This window comes from Xenia sp. Carnegie-2017, unplaced genomic scaffold (genome assembly GCF_021976095.1).
Source record: "Xenia sp. Carnegie-2017 unplaced genomic scaffold, XeniaSp_v1 HiC_scaffold_20, whole genome shotgun sequence".
Taxonomy (NCBI): Eukaryota; Metazoa; Cnidaria; class Anthozoa; order Malacalcyonacea; family Xeniidae; genus Xenia; species Xenia sp. Carnegie-2017.
Window position 1 is genome coordinate 2,549,684 of NW_025813483.1, and position 8,794 is coordinate 2,558,477.

The 8,794-nt window shown below is 38.8% G+C and overlaps 1 long non-coding RNA gene across 1 annotated transcript; it reads right to left on the reverse strand.

Moving 5' to 3' along the window:
• Window positions 1–711: 711 nt before the first annotated feature.
• Window positions 712–3,818, reverse strand: LOC124442139. The gene is made up of 2 exons (XR_006947154.1): window positions 3,783–3,818; window positions 712–973 (listed from the first exon to the last, which is right to left on the reverse strand). It is a non-coding gene; the product is annotated as an uncharacterized LOC124442139 (long non-coding RNA).
• Between the last annotated feature and the right edge of the window lie 4,976 nt (window positions 3,819–8,794).

The window sequence follows — 8,794 nt, forward strand, 5'->3', positions numbered from 1 at the left end:
GTTTGTGAAAGCACTAGACAAGGATTCCTTGGCATTTGCATATCTTGCAGAAAAGTTTCCTTCATTAAGTCAAGCTAAAATAAAAGAAGGTATCTTCGTAGGTCCCCAAATTCGAAAAATTGTTCTTGATGAAATTTTTGACACACATCTCACGAGAAAAGAAAATGTGCCTTTGAGTCATTCAAGAAAGTTTGTGATAACTTCCTGGGAAAACATCGTTCAGAAGACTATGTGCAAGTTGTGAATGATCTACTGCGTCATTTTCATGATATGGGATGTAACATGTCTCTAAAAGTTCATGTGCTCCACTCTCATTTGGATTTTTTTGCTGAGAATCTTGGCCATGTGAGTGATGAACATGGCGAAAGGTTCCATCAAGATATTTCATTAATAGAAGAACGTTTTAAAGGAAAATGGAACACTGGTATGTTGGCAGACTACTGCTGGAATTTAAAAAAGGATGATGACATTCTACACAAGAGAGTTAAGAGGACAAATGTTGTTTAAACTGGTGATTTCGTTGTTTTATATATATATGTGTTTTTTTAATAGATAATATTACAGTACATGAAAATGGCACCTAATCCAGAGAAATAAATGTCAGATTTGGAATCAGCATACTTTTCTTACACCGAAACAGGTCTTATATGTCTTGTACTTTTTTTTCACTTCAATTTTGTTGCACAGTGTTATAGATTAGCCAATCAAAGATTTTATAAGCAAACCCTTATACCAAGTCATCGTAATCACCTTTTTGGGATTAGATGGGATTTAGAAATTTTCCAAGGGTGAGCATGACTTTATAGACCTCGCTAGAAAGGCTCACGCGTTTGGCGTTAGAAAATATGCTACCCAGAAGTTCATGTCTTTCTTCATGTCTAACTACGACATTGCATGTAAAGGATTTCCGCTTTCGTCGAGCAAAATAGTGTCCGCATCCTGATGTTTTTGGTCCTGTACAGCCATGTCAATACTGAAAATTAATAATAGTTAAATGTGTACAACATTTATGAGTTGATTGAGTTGAACTGAATTTGAATTTGCAATAAAATTTCTAAATCAATCCCTGTCGTATATATTTCAATTATAGCAAAAACATAAAATTTGCTCTTCTCATTTTATCGTCTCGCTGTTATGAACAGAATTCAATATTTTACAATAAAAACAGCAGGTGATTAAAATCAAGCATTTATTGAGCATTCCAATTTATTTATTATCAAGCAGAAGCAAAGATATCATGTAGATGGTTGCGTCTCCCTTAATGTTTCTAAATTTGTTAAGGTATGTTGATTATAAAGTTCACCTATCATAGTGCCATAGTTTGTTCTTATGTCTAAAATTTTGTTATATTTGTCATAAAAAACCTGAATGTCATTTTTGTGGTGGAATTCGCACTTCATATGTTTTATATTGATACGTCTGTTGATTTTGGTTGGATTTTCCCAATAGCACATTGGATAATTTATCATTTCAAAATACTGTCCTTTCTTGTATTATCACTAAAAATTAATTTCATTAGTCTTTTCAAATATCATTGGTACGGCAGGGCTAAAAAATCAACAAGATGAATCAAAATTATGACACGTCACAGAACTATAGTTATGCATATCATAAATGCGGAATAATTTTAATTTTATCTAACATTGCTTTATCAAGAATTTTTTCCTCATTCAAATAGTCATCTATCTATTTATTTTATTTCTAACACAGATGATGACATAAAAACGTTTTGCTAGGCATGATTTTAGAAATTGCGCCTAATTGGAGTAAAAAGCTCACATCTTCACGTGATAGTACACGTGATTTTATTCTGGTCTATATTTGTTCAACTTGTTGTAAGATAGACTATTTAAAATATTTGTTTTCGTCAAAAGTTCACAAAATGACAAAACTTTGCATGACGAACTGTTAAGTCCAAACGCTATCAGTTTTGAAGTATCTCTGATTATTTTGATGTGAGAGAATTAACCGTCTTATCTAGTATAATTCGTCAAAAATAATTATTGGAAAAGTTGTTGTTTATAATCTTAATTTTTTTGAGCTATCTTATTGGTAAAAATGGTACTATATATTTTGCCTCGCTGCCTCAACTTTGCGTTTGTTAATAGTTTAGTTTTCCAGAGCATTTCATTAATTCAAATAATTATATGTAAACTGTGTATAAGGTTTATGAAATTTAACTGAAACATAATTTGTTGTAAAATTTATAAATCATCCCTTCTTCGTGTATTCTCATCAGTCAGAGCTAAAATATAAAATTTGCCCATCTCATTTTATCGTCTCACTGTTATGAACAGAACTCAATATTTTACAATAAAAACAGCAGGTGATTAAAATCAAGCACTTATTGAACATTCCGATTTCTTTATTATCAAGCAAAAACAAGGACATCATGTAGATGGTTGCGTCGTCTTTAATCTTTCAAAAATTTTTAAGATATGTTGATTATAAAGGTCACCTGTCATAGTGTAATTGTTTGTTCTTATGTCTAGAATTTTGTTATATTTGTCATAAAAAACCTGAATGTCATTTTCGTGGTGGAATTCACGCTTCATATGTTTTATATTGATACATCTGTTGATTTTGGTTGGATTTTCCCAATAGCACATTGGATAATTTATCATTTCAAAATACTGACCTTTCTTGTATTATCACCAACAATTAATTTCAATAGTCTTTTCAAATATCATTGGTACGGCAGGGCTAAAAAATCGACAAGATGAATCAAAATTATGACACGTCACAGAATTTCAGTTATGCATATCATAAATGCGGAATAATTTTAATTTTATCTAACATTGCTTTATCAAGAATTTTCTCCTCATTCAAATAGTCATCTATCTATTTATTTTATTTCTAACACAGATGATGACATAAAAACGTTTTGCTAGGCATGATTTTAGAAATTGCGCCTAATTGGAGTAAAAAGCTCACATCTTCACGTGATAGTACACGTGATTTTATTCTGGTCTATATTTGTTCAACTTGTTGTAAGATAGACTATTTAAAATATTTGTTTTCGTCAAAAGTTCACAAAATGACAAAACTTTGCATGACGAACTGTTAAGTCCAAACGCTATCAGTTTTGAAGTATCTCTGATTATTGAGATGTGAGAAAATTAACCGTCTTATCTAGTATAATTCGTCAAAAATAATTATTGGAAAAGTTGTTGTTTATAATCTTAATTTTTTAGCTATCTTATTGGTAAAATGGTATTATATATTTTGCCTCGCTGCCTCAACTTTGCGTTTGTTAATAGTTTAGTTTTCCAGAGCATTTCATTAATTCAAATAATTATATGTAAACTGTGTATAAGGTTTATGAAATTTAACTGAAACATAATTTGTTGTAAAATTTATAAATCATCCCTTCTTCGTGTATTCTCATCAGTCAGAGCTAAAATATAAAATTTGCCCATCTCATTTTATCGTCTCACTGTTATGAACAGAGTTCAATATTTTACAATAAAACAGCAGGTGATTAAAATCAAGCATTTATTGAGCATTCCAATTTCTTTATTATCAAGCAGAAGCAAAGACATCATGTAGATGGTTGCGTCTCCTTAATCTTTCTAAATTTTTAAGGTATGTTGATTATAAAGTTCACATATCATAGTGCCATTGTTTGTTCTTATGTCTAGAATTTTGTTTATTTGTCATAAAAAAAATGTCATTTTCGTGGTGGAATTCGCACTTCACATGTTTTATATTGATACATCTGTTGATTTTGGTTGGATTTTCCCAATAACACATTGGATAATTTATCATTTCAAAATACTGACCTTTCTTGCATTATCACCAACAATTAATTTCAATAGTCTTTTCAAATATCATTGGTACGGCAAAGCTAAAAATCAACAAGATTAATCAAAATTATGACACGTCACAGAATTTCAGTTTTGCATATCATAAATGCGGAATGATTTTAACTTTATCTAACATGGCTTTTATCAAGAAGAATTTTTCCTCGTTCAAATAGTCATCTATCTATTTATCTTATTTGTAACACAGATGATGACTTAAAACGTTTTGCTAGGTATGTCTTTAAAAATTGCGCCTAATTGGAGTGAAAAGATCATCTTCACGTGATAGTACACGTGATTTTTTTCTGGTCTATATTTGTTCAACTTGTTGTAAGATAGACTATTTAAAATATTTGTGTGCGTCAAAGGTTCACAAAATGACAAAACTTTGCATGATGAAGTGTCAAGACCAAAAGCTATCAGTTTTGTAGTATCTATGATTACTGAGATGTGACAAAATTATTCTAAACTAGAGACTTCGAGATTAATTACTCTGACATTTCCTTCTTAAATAAAGATTGCCCCTAAAAATCTTGAGCCCCCCAATATTTACTTGCTTCTCACGCCCGTGATCAAATTATTTGTTTATCCGTATCAAAAGTTTACAAAATGACAAAACTTCGTTGACCACGTTTCAAAGTTGGAACGTCAGGATGTTCAATAATTGAAATAAATAATAGTAAACTGTGAAAGGTTTATTGGCATAAAGCTTCCAAGTCAAAACTTTTTTGTGTTTACGTCAGTCATAGCTAAAATAAAAATTTGCATTTCATATTTTATTGGGTATGAACAGAATTCAATATTTTGCAATAAAAACAGCAGGTGATTAAAATCAAGTATTTATTGAACATTTTAATGATGTAGCAAATTTCTTCTTTGCACGTTAGCACAAAGCAGTTATGCGTCCGCCGGTTCTCTATGGGACTGTATACTATCTAAAGCTAGCGCGCAGTCAAACACAATTCTCAAAATATCATCAATTTAATTTTCTGATGATGATGATTTTGGACTCTCCTGTCGGGGCGACAGATGAGTAGGCATGCAGGTCAATCTGCGAGAGTGGGACCTCATGTGTGAATGGAGGCCAATTTGTGATGCCCACGAACGTCCGCAAACGCTGCAGGGGTACGAGACAAGAATGGCAGAGCGTTACTTCCTTCGGGCCCTCTTCTCCTTGATGGCGGCTGCTCTACCGGCTTCGAAGTTCCGAACGCCCTGGGAGCATAGATGCCTCCACTGCAGTCTGTCTCCCGCGAACTTCTCCCAGGTGTTTGAGTCTATGTTGCAGCTCTTGATGTTGGCTTTAAGGGTGTCTTTGTATCTCTTCAGCGGTCTTCCTTGGACACGGCTCCCGTCTTGTAGTTGACCATACAGCAGCATCTTTGGGATTCTGCTGTCATCCATCCTTACGACATGGCCTGTCCATCGGAGTTGAGCTTTAATGATCAAGCTCTCAATGCTGGGGAGTCCACACCTTTCAAGGACTTCAAGGTTGGACACTTTCTCCTGCCATTTGATGCAAAGGATTTTTCTCAGGCAGCGCTGGTGGAACTGTTACAGCTGTTGTATGTGCCTGCGATAAGTGGTCCAGGTTTCACAGCAATACAGCAGAACACTCAGGACCACAGCCCTGTACACAGCAATTTTGGTGACGATCTTGATGCCGTGTTCCTGCCAGAGTCTTCTCTTTAGTCTGCCAAAAGCAGCACTGGCCTTTGCAATACGCAGCGTTACCTCTGCGTCCAGGGAACCATTGTTGCTGGTGGTGCTGCCAAGGTAGCAGAACTTGTCAACAGTCTTGATGTTGGTGTGGTTAATGATGACAGGAGGTGGTGGTGAGGTGTCACGAATCTGGGATGGTTGAAGCTGGACCAGGATCTCAGTCTTGCCCAGGCTGATGGTCAGCTCAAAGCGATCACATGCAGTTTCGAAGCGGTCTGTTATGCACGGGATGTCTTCATGGGAGTGGGCGGCTAGTGCACAGTCATCTGCGAAGAGAATTTCACGCAGGAGTGCCTCGTAGACTTTGGTCTTAGCCTGAAGTCTTCTGAGGTTGAAGAGCATTCCATCAGTACGGAACTAAATGTACACCCCTTTGTCGAAGTCACGGAAGGCGTCGAGCAGCATCGCTGCGAGCAGGATGGAGAAGAGAGTGGGGGAAGAACACAACCTTGCTTCACATCGTTCTTCACAGGAAATGGGTCCGATGTCTCCCCACTTTCCTGGACTCTTGCCTGCATGCCATGGTGAAAGGAGGCTAATAGAGAGACTGGCTTCTTTGGACACCAAATTTTCCCAGGATCCTCCAAAGGCCTTCCCGATTAACGGTGTCGATGCCTTAGTTAGGTCTACGAAGACCATGTGAAGTTCCTTGTTTTGCTCGCGACACTTTTCCTGCAACTGCCTAATAGCGAAAACCATGTCAGTAGTTCCCATGCCTGTTGAGGACGACTTGGGCCAAAACCTTGCCTGCGATGCAGAGGAGGGATATGCCTCGATGGTTGTCACATGACGTCTTATCGCCTTTCCTCTTATAGATGTGCACGACGGCAGCATCTTTGAAGTCCTGGGGGGCCTTGGTAACTTTCCAAACCTCCTGGAACAGGGATGCCAGTTTGTCCAGGAGTGCCTGGCCTCCGTTCTTGTAGACGTCAGCTGGAATGCCATCAGCCCCAGGAGCCTTTCCAGACCTTGTCTGCTTGAGGGCTTTTGCAACCTCGTCTCTGGTGGGTGGGTCGGCAATTTCCTCTTTGATGCGTGTGATGTGCACGTCTCTGCGGTCCCTCTGGCGGACGATGACGTACTCCAGCATGTGCCACTGTTTGGAGCGAGGGTGCATCCATGTGTTCTTCAGCTTGTCAGCTTGTTGAAAGAGAGTGTTAGTAATGGTTAGCTCATGCTGTGCGCACAGAGATAGTAGCATCAGGCCATTGTAGTTGCACTTGCCAGTTCCATGGCGACCCAGGATGTTTGGCCAGATGGTGTAGTCTACTCCAACTCGTGCGTTTAAGGCTCCAAGGATGATGAGTTTGTCTCTGCGGTCAACACTGGAGAGTAGCTGGTTGAGCTCTTCGTAGAAGGCTTCCTTCACTTGATCTGGGTTTGTCATTGTAGGGGCGTAGGCGCTGACAATTGTTGCGTTGCAGCCTTTCTGGAGTTTCAGCCGCAGGGTCATGAGGCGATCGCTGATGCCCTGTGGCAAGCTGACTAGTCGTCTTGCGAGCTGAGTGCGTATGGCAAATCCCACGCCTGAGTGTCTTGGGGCGTTGACCGGTTTCCCAATGCAGTAGAAGGTGTAGCCACCACCGACCTCTTCCAGTTGAGTTTCATCTGCAAGTCTGGTCTCACTCAAAGCGGCTATGTCCACCTGGTATTGTCCAAGCAACCTTGCTATTAGAGCAGTGCGTCGCTCTGGTCTGTCTCCTCTGTCCAACAGCGTTCTCACGTTCCATGCCCCAATGTTTAAGCGCTTTCTTGTTTTGTTATCCTTAGTTGTACGACCGCTTAGTTGGATGCCCAGGCTGGTGCGGTTCCTGCCAGGTGCAAGTAGGGCAGGCTTTGTTTAGGGATCCTTTTATCTCCCCTTCCCCATGTGGGGAGAGCAGTGCTAACCCTAAAGAGGGCTGCTTTGTCACTGCGAGAGGATACGGGCGCCGTATCTGCCCTAGGTTTATGGCGGACGACCATCAATTCGCAGCCGCCTGCGTGCAGAGTCATGGCTAAGAACTTCCAGCAGCATCCTCTGCCTGTTCCCGTCACCATTTCTCCATCGCCACAGGACTTGAGATAGCTGGCGCAAAAAAGGGATGGTTGCATCACTTGATTCCGGCAAACCTGCTTGCCTGACCAGCACAGGTGAATGTTTTAGGTGAAGAGGGGATGTGCATGCCCGTCCATTTAATTTTCTAGTCAAAGTTATACATCAATTCCAATTCATGCTCCTTACTCGTTCACAAGCATCAACAAAAGACAATGCCGTCTTAATTTGACCCTTCTAAAATACTCAATAATCATAAGCTCCTTTTTCCGCTTTATCGATAAGTTCCTAGTTTTAAATAACAATCATAATTTATTTACATAATTTCCGACACACTCTCCCCTTTGAGCCTTTAGGGTCAAACATAACTTTTTTCACCAACATGATCTACAGCTGCAGCCCTTCTGGGTCTCCTGTTACTTCCTCCCATGCTTTCCTTTTCTCTATGTTCTAATTTCTCACTACCTTGCTCTCCGTACCCTTACATCTACCCGTATTCATGTACCCTTACATCTATCTAAGTGCATACAATTTTTGCAGAGGCCTACTTATATACTGAGGCCTTCCTTTACTGACAACTCTGACTTCTGCTCCTCTGACTATATCATCCTTTCCTACGACTAATCTCTCAATTCTCGCTGTTTTCCAAAACCCTCTTTTTAAACCTTCGTCAAAAACAAGAACTACATCACCTCTTTTTCGACAAAATCTACCCTTCACTTTTCCGACCTTATGGTATTCTCTTAAATTTTTTAAGTACTCCTTCCTCCCCCTTGACCAAAAATGTGACTTCAATTTCGCTAAATATCTAAACCTACGTTTTATCTCTCCTTCATCTTCATCCCTAATAGCGTTTTGAACTTCCTCGTCTGGAATAGATGCAAATCGTCTTCCAAACATGAGATAGGAAGGAGTCAGTACATCCACATTTACTTCATCATCGTACACATACGTCAATGGTCTGGAGTTTAACGTACCTTCTACCTCAACTAATGTCGTCTACAGTTTTTCCCTATTCAATTTAGCATTACCCAATATCTTCCTCAGACAACCTTTCACCAACGCTACCATTCTTTCAAAAAACTCCACCCCACCAAGATGTCCTTGCCAAATTAAATTTCGACACCAACCTATTAACTTCCAAAATGATTTCACCTCCTTGCTATCATAAATCCCTTCAATGCTTTCTCAGTTGCTTTAAACGTCTTGGCATTGTCCGAAACCATTAGCGAAG